General features: G+C 29.8%; 1 protein-coding gene, 1 long non-coding RNA gene and 1 pseudogene across 2 annotated transcripts in view; 1 reads left to right on the forward strand and 2 right to left on the reverse strand.

The window, feature by feature from the left end:
- LOC129287862 (TMV resistance protein N-like) overlaps positions 1 to 19,436 on the reverse strand; it is a 51,356-nt gene that overhangs the window by 17,132 nt on the left and 14,788 nt on the right. The window lies entirely within an intron of this gene.
- Positions 6,105 to 9,991, reverse strand: LOC129287869 (uncharacterized). The gene is made up of 4 exons (XR_008587830.1): positions 9,548 to 9,991; positions 8,727 to 9,017; positions 7,176 to 8,268; positions 6,105 to 6,306 (listed from the first exon to the last, which is right to left on the reverse strand). It is a non-coding gene; the product is annotated as an uncharacterized LOC129287869 (long non-coding RNA).
- Positions 7,740 to 7,834, forward strand: LOC129289734 (U6 spliceosomal RNA; annotated as a pseudogene).

Consider the following 19,436-nt stretch of genomic DNA (forward strand, 5'->3'; position numbering starts at 1 on the left):
AATTAAATTATGTCAATTGATTAACACATTACTTATCTCATAAGCATTTAAATAAACACCTTGGCAGCATTCACATTTGCTTACTATAAAACTAATTTACATATATCCATTCCAACTTCTCATCATTATTAATTTCGAAAATCAAACTTACCTACACTACCCAAGCATCATTAAAGACTCAAAATATCTCAAATTTAATCCCAATCAACCATTTAAATCACATCATTAGAGAGAAACTACAACGAATAATTTCAACTAAAAATTCTAATACTCATTCAACAAGCTTCTTCCTTTACTAACAACCAACTAAAATAGGGGCAGAGCTAGAAAATTTTGTTAGAGTGACCGAAATGACAAAGCATATATGATAATCGAAATATATATATATATATATCACTAACATAACATAATATTTTTAACCTATATATTTATATTCAATTCTACACACACACACAACAAAAATAAATAAATATATTTATTTTTAAAGTTTTCTCATTGATTCTTCATGATATGTGAATAATTAATTATCATATTTATATAAAATTTTTAAAAAACCTTTCTCAATATAAACTATCATTAAATTGAAGAATATTTAATTGTTTCCATAAGTATTGAATAATTTAAATGCATCATTGTGATCTAAAGTTCTGTTCAATGTAAAAAAAAAACCATATTACTTGCTTATTAAATTTACTATTTAATTCTTTCAATTGATATGTTTTTCATTTAATATATCTTGAGATTTTTGTTGCAGTGTTTTATAAATTTGTTAGTAATAATTCTCATATTTTTTTTTCAAATATAAAATGAAAGTAAAATTAAATAATATCAATACTTTTAGAGAAATGTAATATTATTTTGTTAAAAATAAATAGATCCTATGATAACTATATATTCAAGTTATTATAACAGTTGGATTATACATGCATAAAAGACTACTATATAATTGAAATAAGAATTTCATCTAATATTTTAAAACTTTTATAATATGCCAACTTAAGAAATTAAAAATATATAACTTCTATATTTTATTAAAAAAAATAAAAAATTAGGGAGAGCCGTAACCCCTGCTGGTCCCTCCCTGTCTTTGCCCTGGGCTGAAATAATTAAAACAAAATTCCAGCACCCTCCTTCAATAGCGACAGTAGCTCAAAGAGAAAAAATAATGCATCTATCGGTCAGATGACGAAAAGAATAGGCTTACTACACATACCCATGCGACTTCCAGCAGCTCGGAAGGAAAAGAAATTGAAGCTCACACTCACAGACCATACATTCCAAAGGTGAAGCAAGAGAAGAGCAGAAAGCGAAGGAGGGGCGAGCAAGAACAGAAAACCCAGCAACTCCACTTCACCAAGGCAGATTGACGCTGACGGGGAGAAGGGTGGCGGACGGCCAACGGTGGCGAGAGGGAAGTCAATAGCGAAGACCAGAAACGCAGACCTACGGTGAAGAATTAAAGGAGCTTATGTCAGTAAAGGGAAGGAAGAAGATAAGCTAAAACTGAAAAAAATTCGAAACGAAAAGAAAAATAGAAAAAACTATAAGAAATGACACATGAAAAAATTATGAGAAAGGACTATAAAAAATTTTATAATTTAAAATAAAATAAAATTAAATTTTTGTTCAGTAAAATTTGAATTTTAAACTTTCAAAAAATTACTAGCATATGTTCTTCTGAACTACTACTCTTCACTTGTTATAAAATTAATTTAAATAAAATAATAATTGAAAGAAAAATTAATTTAATTTAATTTAAAATTTATGATCACTACAAGCGTAATAGTAACAGTGGTGGGTGTTGCAACGGCAACAGTGAGCAACGGAGAGCGCCAAATGGCATGCGGCAAGCTTTGACGGTGATCAAATGTGGGATTCCACATCAGTTTTTGGAAAACCGAAGTGAATTCCACTTTTCAAGTCGATTCATATAAAAACTGATGTGAGAAGTTTTAGTTAACTTTTTTTTTTAGAAAAAGCATGCAATGGTGGTTTTTAAAACCGACATGGTTTATAGTTTTAACGTAAGTTATTATAGTGACTAACATTAAAACATGTCCATAAAATTACATCACTGTCACCGTCTTTTTTTACATGGGTTATTTTCAAAACTGACATTAATTAAAAATGTAAAATGCATTTTTCTAGTAGTACTCTCATAAATTTGTAAGCTTTCATTATATCATATCTACTCTTTTGGAGAGTCATTTTGTGAAAAAGCTTATTATTTTTCTTGAGTTGAAATCTTTTAAAGAGATTTTTCTAAGTGTTTTGTAACATATTACTGGTGTAGCAAGTGTTGTAATTGAATTAAGATTGATATAATCTTGAGAGTTATTCTATAATTGCAAGTATCCATTGAAAATTATGTTTAAGTGGAAAATTTCAAAGGTTATTTTAAGAATTAAACGTAGATCAAGTGAATAAACTGAACTAGGATAAATATCTTGTAGCTTATTTTTCTTCTCATATTTCTAAACTCTTCAGCTTTTTACTAGCTTTCTGTGTTTGCATTCTTTTGATTAGAAAAAAGTCTATTTAAAAATTTTTAAATATTTAATTCACTTTTTCTTGGGTGCGAGAATAATCGAATAATTTAGTCAAAAGGTATCTATCTATTAATTTTAATATTTTGGGGAGATAGGTTTTATTGTCGGCATGGTTCCCTCTTTATACTCACCGACAATACTTTTGTCAATGTGAAAGTTTTAATTTATTTTAAAAATTCTAAAGATAAACAATGAAAGTGGAAATAAAAATATAATGATCATGTTGTCATGAAAAGAAAAATATAAATATTAAATATAAATTAAACACAATAAGAATATAAAGTTGGTCTGTTGAAAAGCATTTAGTTTATTGTTATTGTTAACTGACCAGTGGGTTTGAAACTGACCAATAGGTTTGAAACTAAGCTCTATATTTTTCTTTTAAAATAAGGAAGAAATTTTATTTTTCTCATCTCACTTACCAATTTACTTTTTTAAAGTTTAATTTTTATTTATATGGTCTGTTAAATTTATCTATGTTATCGGTTAGTCCTTATTGCTCAATAAGAAGGTAACACTTAAATCTATTGACATGGATGACAAAATATTAATGAAAATGTAGATTAATGAAAATATCATTATTTAGATTAAAAAAAGGTCATGGGAATGGCTCTCTGAAGAATAAAAGAAGCAGAGATGCATGATGCCTTCAAGTTGTGCTGGCAGCACTTTCTTTTAAATTTTCACCCCAACCTATTCTAATCTTCGAATATAAGTTAGGTTGATAGCGAATTTTTATTAGGAGGCAAATGAAGATCCTTGAATATGGTTTGTATTACTAAAATTCAAGCCTAGAAAACAATAGTTTTTTCAAAGTGATAATTTAATTTTATCTTGGATGCACTCAAAGAATGAGTTTTCAAAGATGGATGTTACTAGATATTCAAAATGAGTGATGGTGAGTGGTATTTATAAATAGCGAGGTGATGCATTGAAGTGATACCTTTTAAATGATAAAAATCTCCTCGAAAGTTGGTTCATAACTATACTTATATTGATTTATTAACAACCTTATGTTAATGCGTGAACATACCAATATAGTTTAATAATTAATATTAAGCAAAGGTTATTTATAATAACTTTCTATGAAAAAAACATCATTTTAATATATGAAGTTTTTTTGAAACACATTTTTTTTTTACCAAGTAACACTTTTTTGTTTCATAATCCTCCAAAAATACCTTTAGAATTTAGATGAACATGACCTTTGTAACTATAAATCTCTACATAACCTTTCATAAAAATTTCTTAATTTATAAGGACATGACTTTTTAAAAAGACATTTCTTCATTTTGAAGATATTCCAATAAAAAATAGACTCAAAAATTAAAAAAAATAAAAGAACAAAACTAACATAAAAGACTGGATTAATAAAAATTAAACTGGTTTAAGATTAGTTGGTCATAATTAAAAATAAAGTTGATTCGGTGCACATCATATATGTTATTGTTATTTGCTTTTTTAAATTCGGTAAGAGAAAATTACATGAGACATTTTAGGCAAGTAATTACTAGTTCAATATGATAATTTAGAAGGTATGAAATTTTTTTTTTCATCATTTAATTGAAAACGGTAACCATCAACTAAACTAGTGGTGGAAATTTAATGTTCAAAGTAAACTGAAATTTCCCAGAAATTCCCACGAAATAATGAAAAGTTTTTGTCACAAATTTTTTGACCCCAAGTCAACAATGGTTTCTTGTTCAGACTTTTCTTATTTATATTAATTAGAGGCCACCAAAAATAAGGAAGGCGTTGAGAAATTTGCACGAAACAAAGAAAGAAAATTTGCCTTTACATGCGAACCTCTTTTGAGTTTTGACTCAATCAAAAATGTTTACTTTTTTATTTTTATTTTAAGGAGCTTTATTCAGCCCCAAAAGCTTCTTTAGTAGTAAATAATTAATTATTGACAATATTGATTAATTATGATGATTCAATAATTGAGGCTCTAATTTTCTTTGAAGACCCAAGTGTTACCCTGCAGTTACAAAATTAACAACACCAGGGTAATGTTGTCTATGTGATGTGATTGCTTTTCTTATTCGCGTTTCATCATTTTTTCCTTTCATTTATATCAAAACTTTATATGCAATGTCTTTTGTCAATGTAAAAAAATTATTTGAACAATCTAATGGTACAATGTATAAAAATAAAAAATAATGATCACACTGTTCTTTTAAAATAAATAATAGAAATACAAATATTGAATAATAATCAAACATAATAGTGATTAATTATGACAAAATTAATAAGTTTTGAGTTTTTTTAGATATAATAAAACATGTTAAAAGTAACTTATAAATAGAATTAAAGAATAACTTATCATCTGTTATGAATATTAGGATATTATATGATGTCCACTATCTTAGATTTTTCAATATCTTTCAGTTACTATAATATCTTTCAGTTATTATTATTTTCATTTTAATTGATATATTTGTACCAATAAATAGAAAGCACCTCAGTTATATTCGATACATTAAAATAAAAAAACTCCCTATTCTCTTATTTTCTCAGTATAATATTCTCTTTTCTCTTCTACTCTCAATCTCTATTTCATAACACATTATCAGCACGATTATTTTTCTTCTACCATCACTAGATGTGTTTGTATTTTTTTTTTCTCAAGTTTACTCTCATTTATTATATTAGTGCATTAAAAATTTATGCTCATGCCTATGAACATCTCTAATATAGATGGAGGCATACTATCTTGAAAATAAGCCTATCTCTATAACATATTTACTTGTTATTTATTTATTGAATTTATTTATTCAGCTATTTTCTTCTTTCAATTAAAATTGTGTATTATATGTCACATCCAGAAATGAGGCACAACTTTAAATTTTAAAAACTACAGATCCAAAAATTATCCACACATAATATAGAGTGAATTCTAAAGATATCCACAAAACTTAAAGTGAATCTTAAAGTTATCCATGTAACATAATATTTATCCTGAAAATATCTACATTTAAATATTTATTTTTTATTTACTTATTTATTCTGCATTTAATTTCTTATTTCTATTTTCTTGTCTATGTGTATGTATAATTCATTTAGTTGTCTATGTATATAATTTTAAAAAACAGTGGATCTTTAAGTTATCCACACATAAAATGAATTTTGAAATTATTCATATAAAATGAATCCTGAAGTCATCACTGCTATAAAAAAACTTTTTCAAAGCATTTATTTTTACCTTTTTGGAGCGTTTTCAAAATGCTTCAAAAGCCAGAGCTCTCATAATGTTCCTATAGACAAGGCCTACGGGAGCGTTTTCGGTTAGAAAAGCTCCCATAGGCTTACCTACCGGAGCTTTTACATGAAGAAAAGCTCCCGCATGCTAGGCTTCCAGGAACTTTTTTTCATGTAAATGCTCGTATAGGGTATGCTTATCGGTAAAAAAGCTCTCGTATGATCTATAGGAGCTTTTCTTTTTCAAAATGCTCTAGTAGGTCTATTTTTTAAAAAAAGAATTAATTCATTTATTATTCATCGCATGCATTGCATGTCATGACAAATATACAAAAAAATTATTTATATAATTAATGCAAGTATACAAGCAGTAAGAAATTTCAGAATATATGCAAGAGATCGACAACTAATTTCAATCCTACAGTATACATGATCATAATGTAAATTGCAACCTAAGAATTTAAAAACATTTTCAATACTCCCATACTTACATGGTACAAACAATTTCATCTAACACTATTCTTATTTAGTTGAAGAGTACCCAATCATATTCTATCTGCAAAAAATAAAGAAAAATAAGTTAGTTAAATCATAAATGTCATATTAATTATGAATAAACTCACCTGTTCAAAAATCATAATAAGAAGAATCATAATACATGATCGGCAATGCATTTTTCTATTATGCTTTTCCTTCTTTAAAAAATAATAATCATCATAAAGAAATAAAGGAATTAATACATGATGACTTCGTCATGAACTTGTCTGAACACTTTTTTTGAATCACAATACCAGAGTTCAAACCAGGACATACTAAAAGGTTCTAAAAACAAATAATTAACAATGGAAAAATCAGGGATAAAACTATGTGATGATTGGGTTTAATCAGATATGGCTTTACAACAAACTTCAAGAAGATAGTTGTGTGAATTTTGGAATATTGGGTATCAAGAAGTGTACAAATTTTGAAGTGGACAGGTAGAAAGTAGAGTTCGAAGTGCCGTGTGTGTCATTTAAATTTTCCACATGGTTCACAGCTTATAACTAAAGCCACATATATAGACATTTCAAGCAAGAATTATGTGTGTGCTTTCTTTTTATTCTGTTACATTACAATAAAGAAATGGAAATAGATAAGCCACAGCTAGAAAGATAAAAGGCAAGACATTATATGGAAAGATGAGTAAAGCGAATATAGAGACAATGTTAAGCAAAAAAAGAATTTCGATGGTGACAACTCTAAAATCCACAATTATAATTTTGGTTGACTGATTTATAAGATATATCTGCAGATTAAACAAAGAAGATAGAAGTAATATTAGAATGAAAGGAATTAATTGACAAACTAATATGAGAAATTTTTGCATGAGTTTCGAGAAAGACATGAAGGTTTATAAGAGGTTCCCAAGTTCACCAAGATACTTACCGAGTACCATGAGGCATGGGGTTGTTTCTCTTTGAAATTTTCCTGCAAAAATAAGAATGCTCTTTAAATTGTAATCGACGAATTCAAAACGACAAGAAATTTAGAATCTCTAGTGTTACTCGACCTATAATTTAGAAGGTATATTGTTTTTTACCCAATCTTAAACAAACACTTTAAGATTTCTTATGAGTGATTTTTTTAAAAAAGTACTTTTTTCATCAAAAAAACATAAACAAAAGGACCATTATACAGAAGAAAAAAGATATAATTGTATACATATATAATTGTGTACATATTTAAAGTTTTATACACACACACATTTTACCACAAGCCCACAACGGTGCCAAGAAAACAAAGTGGTAATGTGAAATATAGCAAAAATTTTGTCCTTTTGAATTTCAATAAAACCAAAAATTTTGTCCTACTTCTGAGTACTGCACACACATTCCCATTGACATGACACGAGCAAACTAAGCCCTATTTATCAAACTCCAAAATGTTTAACTACTGCAGGTAAAAATTGCTATTTAGCAGGGTGGACATGGAAGCATGAAACAATGACCAGTCCTTTGGGGACATACAATAAAATTAGAATGATACAAGGAAGATTAGCATGACTTTTGTGAAAGCATAACATGCATAAATTAAGAAACAATTGTGAAAGGATGACATGCATAAATCAAGAAACAATGACAAACTGAAGCACCTACTTTCCCAAACATTAAAATGCTGAATGATGCAGCTCAACAGCACCACCTGATAGAGGGGAATATGGGCACAAGTAACCAGTACTTACAGTGCTTTCTACACTAACGTTGCTTAGGTGATATGACATTTGAAGAAAGAAAGAAAGAACAATGATGCTAAGCGCTATATTGGAATCTTGTATAGAAGACAATATCTTTCTGCTTAAGAATAGTACAATACTCTATTTTACATGGCTTTTTTTTTTGCTTATGACGGCATCTGCTAATCTCAAGATTGACTAAAGCATGTTTGTTCAGAATGCCTGTCCATATGCAAACATACAACTATTATATCCCGTGAGGTAGTTCTCCACCATCGGTAGGCCAGCCATTCTGAAAAGAATTTCCTACAAAATCACAAATTTGAGAGAGAAATAAATAATTGAATACAAAGAAATTTCTGTACCAAATTGTTTCTGAGATGTTATCATACCTGATCTATTGTTTCAATAAACTAAATCATAAAACCATTCAATACCAACTGCCTAACTAATTCTCAAATTTATGATTGATCACTATAAGGCGTAATGTTATAAAATAGCAAGAAATTCTTGAGATTTATTAACAAAATTATTATTAACTTATTGGAAATATCATAGCCAGCAAACACTAAGTAATTAGGAAAGAAGAAGAACAAAACCAACCATATCATGCTTTAAAAAAAAAATCAGATTAATATATCTAAGTATTAGACTCATGAGTTCTGCTCCATTTATATGAACAACAAAAACGCACAAGAATTGACTTTGAGCGCAATAGAACTAGCTAGGGAAGGATGAACGTGACATAACATTAGAAAACATACTCGATTTTCTTCAGCATCATGTCTGATTCTCAACAAAGCCCACATGGCCAAATAACTACAACTTCTCCAGCTGCATAAATCTCATTACTAACAGATCTATTGGATCTGCTTAACATAAGAATAGAACAGAGCGAAAATAACAAGGGAAGAACATTGGGCATAGGAAACTTAATGGAGAAAAGGTAAAGATAGTCAACTACAGTCCAACCAAAAATAAAAGAAGTTATAGATATACACGCGACAGCACTTCTTAGAACCATGCAATCGCTGTCGCGGCTTCCCTTCAACAATCTGAAACATTAATGGTTATATAATTAAAGGTTATCCCAGTTAAGGAGCACAAAGACTCTAATTTATAGATAGGAACACCTCTTGCTCATCCTTCTCTCCATCCCCTCCTGTTTTATTATTCTCAACAGTCCTCTCTCATGATAGATTACAAGCATTATAATTGAAGAAAGCTGGACATCAAACTCTAAATCAAACAGAACAGGACACGCCAATGCAGGGGGCAGGCACCAGAGAGAGATATGGGACTCCCAACGTCAAAATCAGACAAAAATCGAAGGGTATACAATAAATCAGACAAATGTATGATGGAATCGAAGGTAAAGAAAGCAGCAAAATCAAACAAAAATGCAGTCATATTGGAGAGCTTAAACAAAAATAGTTTACAGTGACGCATATTGAAGCTTTACAGGGGGATCCATTCATTAAGCAAGATGCGTAACTGGAAATATTTGAGTTTATTCAATATGCGTTCATTCATCCTTCAGTTCGCACCTTCCAGCCCAGATCTGAGGTGAGATTTTATAACATACCTGGATTGAGCTTGAATCACGGACTCGAGCAGCAGGCAGATGATGGACGACGCACTTCCAGATCTGAACCACGGACTGAACGACGGAACTCCAGTTGGAAACTTTAACGCTGAACCTCAAGCAAGCAGCAGGTAGATGATGTTCGACGAACTGAAACTCATGCTCGAAGAAATGAACTGGACCTCTGCAGACACGCGCTCGACGGACTGAATGCAAATCGAAGAAATATAAACAGAGGAAGAAACATTCTCACGCAGATCTGAAAATACGCTCTGAAGAGGTTCTGAAGATATGCTCTGAAGAGGGCTGATCTGCGTGTTCAACGGGCTGATAGCATTCGAAGAAATGGAGGGATTGAAGAGGCTCTGAAAATGTGCCCTGAAGAAAATGTGCTTCGCAGACGCGTACGGGGATCGAAGAACTGAAGAAAGAAAAAGGAAAAGAAAAAAAAAAAAAAAAAACACACATGGGAGCTTTTTAGAGGGAAGGAGCCCTGGTAGATACGAACTTATGGGAGTTTTTCATATAAAAAAAGCTTTGATAGATATTTCAAAATTAAAAAATAAAATAAAAATAAAAGTACAGCATACACACAGGAGCTATTTATGTTGAATGCTCCAATATTCTCCCTCTTACAGGAGCTTTTATATATAAAAAAAACTCCCGTAAGTGTTCAAAATATATATATATATATATATAAATACAGTCTAACAAAACTTTTTCAGTTAAAAATATTTTGGTATGTGTATTTTATTTTTTATAAATAATTTAAAATTAACAATTATTATGAATTTTATAATTTAAAATATTTTGATAAATATTATTTTTGTATTATTAGTTATTTTTATATATAAAATATCAAAGATAATATTTTGAAAGTATAATAATTTACTTTTTCAAAATAAATTTAATTATATAATGGCAATTTCTTTTGAAAAATAATCATTTATATTTTATAAATATTTAAAATTCTTAATGTTCTTTTTATAAAAAAATTCTTAATGTTTTATTTAATTAATTTTATTTAAGTAACTAAAGGGAGCTTTTGCAATTAAAAACGCTCCCGTAGGATAACAGTAACTTTCTAGAGCATTTTAATAATTAAAAAGCTTTCTTAGGTCAAGCCTATCGGAGCATTTTCTTTCAAAATAGCTTTGATATGTTCTGCCTTTATAAATTAGAGGTATTTTTGCCAGAAAAGCTCCTATATGCATGTTCTGGTAGACCTGTTTTATAGTAGTGTAACCATATAAAAAATATAAAGTGGATCTTAAAAATATTCACAGAATTTAAAGTGAGTTTAGAAGCTATTCATAGTATAAAGTAGATCTTGAAGACATCTATATTTAAATATCTATTCTACATTTAACTGCTCCACTTTTTATTAATTTTTATTAATCCCTTTTATTATTTGTCATTTTTCGTGTGAACTACTTCCCATTGTTTTGTTTCTTTCATTATAATATTGTTAGTCGGGTAATAATTGTTATAATAGCTCATTTGTTTTTTTTTTTTTTGTTTCGCTGCTTGTTAACTTTCATGATTACCCCGTGACTTCTTATTGTTAGCCATAATATTACATGATTTTAATTTAAATAATTATTATTTAATTTAAATTTATTTTGTGATAGTACAAACAATGTCAAACTTGGCTAAACTCAAATTTGTAGCCTTGGATATCACGGGAAGAAATTATTTATCTTGGGTCTTAGATGGTGAAATTCACCTCGATACAAATGGTTTAGAAGATACCATTAAAGCATCCAATGAAGCATCTAATCAAGAAAAGGCAAAGGCAATGATCTTCCTATGCCACCACCTCCATGAAGGATTGAAAGCTGAATATCTTACTGTGAAAGACCCACTTATTCTTTGAAATAGCCTAAAGGAAAGATATAATCATCAGAAAACAGTTATCCTTCCACAAGCACGATATGAATGGATGCACCTGTGCTTACAGGACTTTAAAACTATAAGTGAATATAATTCAACTATGTTTAAAATTAGTTCTAAACTCAAATTGTGTGGAGAAAAAAATTATTGATGAAGATATGTTAGAAAAAACATTCTTCACATTTCATGCATTTAATGTGCTCCTACAGCAGCAATATTACGAGAAAGGATTTAAGAAATATTCAGAGCTAATATCATGTCTCTTAGTTACTGAATAAAACAATGATTTATTAATGAAAAACCATGAGTCACATCCAACTGGCACTGCTTCATTCCCTAAAGTGAATGTAGCAACACATGGCCACCATATTCATATGCAACCACGTGGTCAAGGTTTTACTCGTGGTTATAGTCATGATTGCGATCGTGGATGTGGTCATGGTCGTGGTAGTGGTCGTGGACGTGGGCAAGGTTAAAGTAGAGACTTGCATCACAAAACTCCCCACCCAAAGCGACAAATTGCAAAATGCAACAAGAAAAGGGTGGGAGTAAGTAATCAAATTGATAAAAACAAATGTTATCATTGTGGCAGAATTGGACACTGGGCTTATACCTATCGTACCTTAAGGCATCTTATTGGTCTTTATCAAGAATCCCTAAAAAAGGAGAATAAAGTGGAGACAAATCTCGTATCTTACAATAATGATGTTGATGATAATATGGACGTCTCCAATTTAGACATAGTCGATTTCTTCTCTAACCCAAATGGAAACATTGGGCACCTTATTGATGATGGAATAGTCCAAACATAAATTATGTTATGGTTATTAATTATGTTTTCTGCATTTTAGGTTTCATGTATTCCTTTTTATAATTTTATGCATTTCTAGAACATTGAACTTGATAATGGAATATTAATTTATGTTAAAATTTATAATTTTATTGAAATTTATGTTTTACGTATTCTAGCACATCGATCCTTATATTTATTTTTAATGTTTTGGAGAATTGCTAATTCTCATAGGAATTTTCAATGATATAAGATATTTTTCAAATTTAATAAGGAAGGAAGCTTATATTAGTACTATATCTGGTAGCACAAAATTAATTGAAGGCTCCAGAAGAGCTAGTATAATATTACTAAAAGGAATAAATTTGCATTTTGATAATGCATTATATTCCTTTAAGTCTTGAGACGATGAATGATAAGGACGTTGAATATCACATTGAGACGATGAATGATAAGGACGTTGAATATCTGTATATCACGAGAAATATCTTGAATTATAAATGTGTATTGGAAAGATTACTTACATTCTCTTCCAGATTGTGCTACACACATATTAGTACAATAGAATCACATGTTATTGTAAACCAGAAGTTTACAAATCACATGTTCCTTGCTTGGCATAATCGGTTGGGCCATCTCGGGTCAATTATAATGTAAAAAATAATAGAAAGCACATGCAGACATGACTTGAAGAGTTAGCAGATTCCTCAATCCAATAATTTTTCATGTACTGCTTGCTCTAAGGGAAATTGATTATTCGACTATCACTAAAATTGGTAGACTTTTTAGAGCACATACAAGGTGATATTTGTGGGCCAATTCACCCACCACATGGACCATTAAGATATTTTATGATTTTGATTGATGCATCAACTAGATAGTCACATGTTTGTCTACTATCATCTTGCAACCAGGCATTTACAAGATTTCTTGCTCAATTAATCCAACTAAGAGCTTATTTTCCTTATTATTCAATTAAGAAAATACACCTTGACAATGCTGTCGAGTTTACATCTTAGGCATTTAATGATTATTGTATGTCTATTAGAATTGAAATTGAGCATCCTGTAGCACATGTTCATACACAAAATGGACTTGTAGAATTATTTATTAAATAATTAAAATTGATTGCTAGACCATTACTCATGTAATCAAAACTCCTAATATCTGCTTGAGAGCATGCAATCATGCATGCTGCAACATTAATTCACATCAGGCCAACAAGTAATCAAAATTTCTCCCCTTTACAAATGATATTAGGTCGAGAACTTAATATTTCCCATCTTAAAGTCTTTGGTTGTGAAGTTTATGTTCCAATTGCTCCACCTCAATGCATAAAGATGGGACCTTAAAGAAGGTTAGGAATATATGTTGAATATGAATCTCCATCAATAATAAGATATCTCAAACCATTAACAGGAGATTTATTTACAGCACAGTTTCCTAATTGTCATTTTGACGAATCATTTTTTCCAACATTGGGGGGAGAGAAAAAGCAATTGAAAAAGGAAATTAGTTGATCCTCATATAAAACAATGCGAATAAGAAATTCAAAAGATAATTCAATTGCAAAGTTTAGCAAATCAATTGCCAGACACATTTGATGACCCAAAAAAGGTAACTAAATCACATATTTCAACTGCTAATTGTAACCTCCTAATTTTTAGATAAAAAAATTTATGAAATTTAAGTTTTTTTTAAATGATGATAATAATAGGAATTTATATTATTTGAGGTTATTAGAAAATAATAATATGGGTAGGTATTTAATTATGAATTAAAAACTTAAGTTTAAAATTATATAAAAAATATTTTGTTAAGATATAATTTTAAGATTTAAAAAAAATTATTATTAATGTGTGTGTGAGAGTTAAAAAAAAAGAAAAGAAAAGAAAGTAAAAAAAAAGGGGAGGGGGTTTAGTCCCACATCGATTAGATGTGGGAATGAAAGGCACCTCCTCATGTATAAAAAGAGGAGGTGCATTGTGGAGGAAGCATAAGGAATTATTTATTATAATTTGTGAAAATTGCAACTAAGGGCCCAAGATGCAATTTGTGAAAATTGTAAGTAATGGCCCAAAGGTTTGAATAATTAAATTCAAACCTATAGTTTTTTTTAATATAATTTTGGGACTCACAATCCCATTTTTATATTATTTTTCTCTCTTCCTCTCACGTTGCTCAGCGTTTTCTCGCACGGGGGGATTATTTTCTTTTTCTTCAGGTATATTCTAACTTTCCTGTTTAGATTAGCATTTAAAAATTTATTTAATTACAAAATTAATTTTATAGTTATTTTCTAAATAATATTAGCTTTCTAGTGATATGATTATTTTGTAGGATAGAGTAAATATTTTGATTAGGATTTTTCTATAGGATAGTTAATCTGATGATATGATGGATTAAAAATATAGGTTAAAACTCTTAGGGATATAATAAATATTATAGAATATTTTCTTGAGGTTGAAACTCATGTTTAAGAATTTTTGAGTTAAAATCTAGATCTATATGGTTGAATTTATGTGGAATCTGAGATGTAGGGATAAACCTATGATTATTAAATATTTATTTAAGTATGAATAGGTATTTTTGAGGTTATAGAAAGGTGATTTGAGGCTTCAGGATACTTTTAAAATTTTTAATTTATTTTTGGACGAATTTTTAAAATATAGAAGGATGAAATTGTGATACTAGAAGTGATTTGAGGATAAAAAAAAATAGTTTGTTAGGGTACGAGAATTTTAGAAAAGAATTTGGGAAGTTAAATGAGGCATAAATCTTAAATTAGTGTTAATATGGATTATAGATCTAAGACTTTCTAACTCTTTAAATTAGAGTTATTTATTTTAATGTAAAATTAATGTATAGTATTGTGAAATAATTATGTAGATTATATTGACAAAGATAATGGTGAAAAAGGAGTTGTGAAGGGGAACTTGTTATTCAAGATACAAGGTAACCATTATTAATGTGTTGTGATGGGTGTGTTTGTGAATGGTTATATGTTGTTTTATTGTTTGAAAAAAATTATGAATTAATGAAAATAAATACTGTATATATATACTTGTTTGAAATTATTGCCAAGTGGGTCAAAAATTTATTTTTGTTTATCATGATGAGATATTATTGTTCGGATATATTCCTGTTTGGATATTTGAATGATGCATGACTTGTTAGGGTATTTTAATATATGGTGTTAATGAGAATTTCTGTTCGGTTAATTATTACCACGTGGTAAGCCCTCATTGGACCCAATGAGTGGCGTGTCGCTTGGTCCAACTCACCTTTGGCCGGGTGATTTGGCGTTCGAGCATGGCGAAAGGAGGATATAAGGTGCAGTCATGCAAATTAAATACTTGTTCGGTTTGTTTGAAAGTATTGTTCGGTTAAATGTTTTGTGTGCCCACTTAACAATCGCATGATTAGTTACATCCGCATGCATCATTACATATTAATTTCTGGTTACTAGGACTTTTAAGTCTCATTCCCCGTGGTTAATATTTTTACAAGAGCGAGTCAGGCCGAGAAAGCACCAGAGGTGTAACTATAGTGTCTCAGACACCATCTTTTACGTTGCCTCTTATTTTAGATTATACAATGTATCTTGTGCCAACTTAGGACATATCTTTTTTGTGAAGCATGTAAACTCTAATCCTTTTTATTAAAAGTATTTATATGACCAAGAGGATTATGTCTGTCCCTCTTGATTTATGATCTGATTTGAATATCATGACATGAGGATCCTGTCTGTCACTCATGGTTCTAATTGCTTTTTTGAGATATTTTAAGACCTGTGATATATTGTCTTGGATGTATTATGGTAGAAATTTTTCTACCATGATAAGGGTATGATAAGGGTTCAATGAAAAAAAAATAATTTGTTGAATTAATAATTTGCGAAAAATCGGTTTGTAAATTTGAGAGTGTTACACTAATGCTCTGATCAAGATTGATGTCCTCGTTGGACAATCGATCACTGTCAATGAGTCTAAGGCCCGCTTAAAGCATGGTAGACCTATCAGTTTCAAAGATAAAAATCCTCAAAAAAGAAAGGGAGCTAAGAATCTAGATGGTCAAGTTGAGGAAAAGGAAACTCCAGAAGAAATATCGGACACAACTAAAGCCTCAGTTTTAGATGAGAAACAAGTACCTGAAATAGATGAATATAATGAGATCTCAATAAATTATGTTGTGGATGGAATTTGATGGGATAGAAATGAAGTCAATGTTGATGACAATTTTGCATATAATATAGCTTAATGTCATGAATGACAATGAGGATTAAGAACCAAAGTCTGTTAGGGAATGTAGATAAAGAAATGATTGGTCAAAATAGAAAGATACAATGGAGATAGAATTAAATTTCTTGAAAAATGAAATTTTTTTTGGACCCCTAGTCCGCACACCTAAAGATGTGAAACTTGTTGGGTATAAATGGGTCTTTGTATGAAAGCAAAATGAAAGAGATGAGATTGTAAGGTATAAAGCATGACTCATTGCTCAAGGGTTTTCGCAACGACCTGGCATTAATTTTGATCAAACATACTCACCTGTGGTGGATGCAACTACCTTTCGTTACTTGGTTAGTTTAGCAACATGATTTGCATCTAATGGACATTGTTACAACCTATTTATATGGCTCTCGTGATAATGATATTTATATGAAAATTCCAAAAGGATTCCAATTGCAAGAAGCAAACAATCAAAGTTCTCGAGAACAATACTCAATCAAGCAAAATAAATCCCTTTATGGGTTGAAACAATTTGGGTACATGTGGTGTAATCAACTTAGTGAATACTTGATAAAGAAGGATATAAGAATGATCCTATTTATCCATGCATTTTCCTAAAAAGATATGAAAATGGGTATGTAATAATCGCAGTTTACATTGATGATATAAATATTATTGGAACTCCCATAGAGATTCCAAAAGCTATGAATTGCTTGAAGAAAGAATTTGAGATGAAGGATTTGGGAAGGACAAAATTCTGCCTTAGATTACAAATTGAATATTTGATTGGTGGAATTTTTATGTACCAAGAAACGCATATAAAACGTGTTTTAAAGCAATTTTATATGGATGAAGCACATCCTTTAAGCACTCCAATAGTTGTTAGATCTTTAGACAAGGACAAAGATCTTTTTAGGCCTCAAGGAGAGGATGAAGAACTACTTGGTCTAGAAGTACCATATCTTAGTGCCATTGGAGCACTAATGTATCTTACTAGTCATACACAACCTGATATATCATTTGCTATCAATCTATTAGCAAAATATAGTTCTTTACCAACACAAAGACATTAGAATAGAGTTAAACATATTCTACGTTATCTTAAAGGTACTACAGATAAGGTTTATTATATTGTAATAAAATCAAGCAAGATTTAATGGGCTATGCTGATGCAGGATTCATGTTAGATCCTCATAATGATCAATCTCAAACGGGCTACTTGTTTACTGGTGGTGGCATCACTATTTCGTGGCAATCTATGAAACAGATAATAGCAACCGCATCTTTTAATCATGTAGAAATTTTAGCAATGCATGAAGTAAGTCAATAATGCATTTGGTTAAGATCCGTGATCCATCACTTCCAAAGCACCTATACTCTTTCTTCTGGAAAAATGATCTTAACAATCATATGTCAAGATAATGCTGCATGTGTTGCCCTGTTGAGAAAAGGATATATGAAAGGAGACAGAACAAAGTATATCTCACCAAAATTCTTCTTCACACATGATATTCAAAAAAATGGAGAAATCTAAATTAAACAAGTTCATTCTAGTAATAATCTAGCAGCTTTGTTGACTAAAGCACTTTCTACTTTGACTTTTAAGAAGTTTGTATACAATATCGGGGTTCGCAATCTAAGAAATATTAAGTGATATCGTCATCAGGGGGAGTAAAAGTTATGTCGCACTTTTTTTTCCTTAACCAAAGTTTTGTCCCACTTGGTTTTTCTAGTAAGATTTTTAATGAGGCAGCTTCAATAAATATGATGATATTGTTTATTCTTTTTCCTTGACTAAGTTTTTGTCCCATGGGATTTTTCTTAGTAAGGTTTTAATAAGGCACAATATCTGGACATTCAAGGGAAAGTGTTATGAATATTAGGATATTGTGTGGTTATTCATTATCTTAGATTCTCCAAATATCTTTCAGTTATTATTATCTTCACTTTAATTGATATATTTGTACCTATAAATAGAAGGCATCTCAGTTGTATTCGACATACTGAAATAAGAAAGCTCCCTATTCTCTTATTCTCTCAATATAGTATTCTCTCTTCTCTTCTACTCTCAGTCTCTATTTCATAATATAATCTTATATAATTACTTTACAGCAACGAAGAATGGTGAGAGATTGAGCCCATCTCTCCCATCTTCATGGTATGTTTTGAACTTCCTTCCAAGTTCTGACAGCAAGAAGCTTAATTGTACAAATTACCAAAATAACCTAGCCAATGGAAAAATTGAAATATTCCCCACTTAGCCAAATTTTAGCAAATTATAAAAATGAGCATCTCCAAGCCCTCCAACAATAGTGTAAATGAAAAGTATTTCTTTAAAAAATGAGTTCAATTTGATGAGTGCATTAATTGGTATCATTAAAATTCCATAAATATATATGATCTTAACATCATCAAAATTTAAGGTGAAATAAACCTCTAGCACAAAGATATTGATGGATTCCTAAAATTTTTAGAGTCAAATACTGATAATTAATCTCTAAAAGACTAAGGGCCTTGTTTGATTTTTGCTTTTAAAGACTGTTTTTATTTTTAAAAATGAAAAATAAAAAAATTGCTGGGTAATTGTTTTGGATTCAAATGTTTCCAAAATTGTTCTTTTTTTGTTTTTAAAAATAAAGAAAGGAAAAATCTTGAAGTTGTTTTCATTTTCCTTTTGTTTTAAAGAACACTATATTTGACTATTGTAAACTACCATTAACTATGAGTAAATGTCAAATGGGATTGAGAAAATGTGGTTTAATGAAGGAAAATACAATCACTATTCCAAGTAAAGTGAAAATTAAAAGGATTAAAATCTATTTTTGCCTCTAAATTATATGCTCAAGATCATTCAATGTGTATCACCTCAAAATTTAATCTAAGGCTTAAATAAATTAATTGAGGAGCTTAGTTGGTGGATTAAATTATCTAGAGAGCAATTATTGAGTTTAGGTGACTGTTTAAGCCTAATGGA

Source organism: Prosopis cineraria, unplaced genomic scaffold (genome assembly GCF_029017545.1).
Source record: "Prosopis cineraria cultivar Desert tree isolate PC_DT_omini unplaced genomic scaffold, ASM2901754v1 PC12, whole genome shotgun sequence".
In the NCBI taxonomy this organism is placed as follows: domain Eukaryota; kingdom Viridiplantae; phylum Streptophyta; class Magnoliopsida; order Fabales; family Fabaceae; genus Prosopis; species Prosopis cineraria.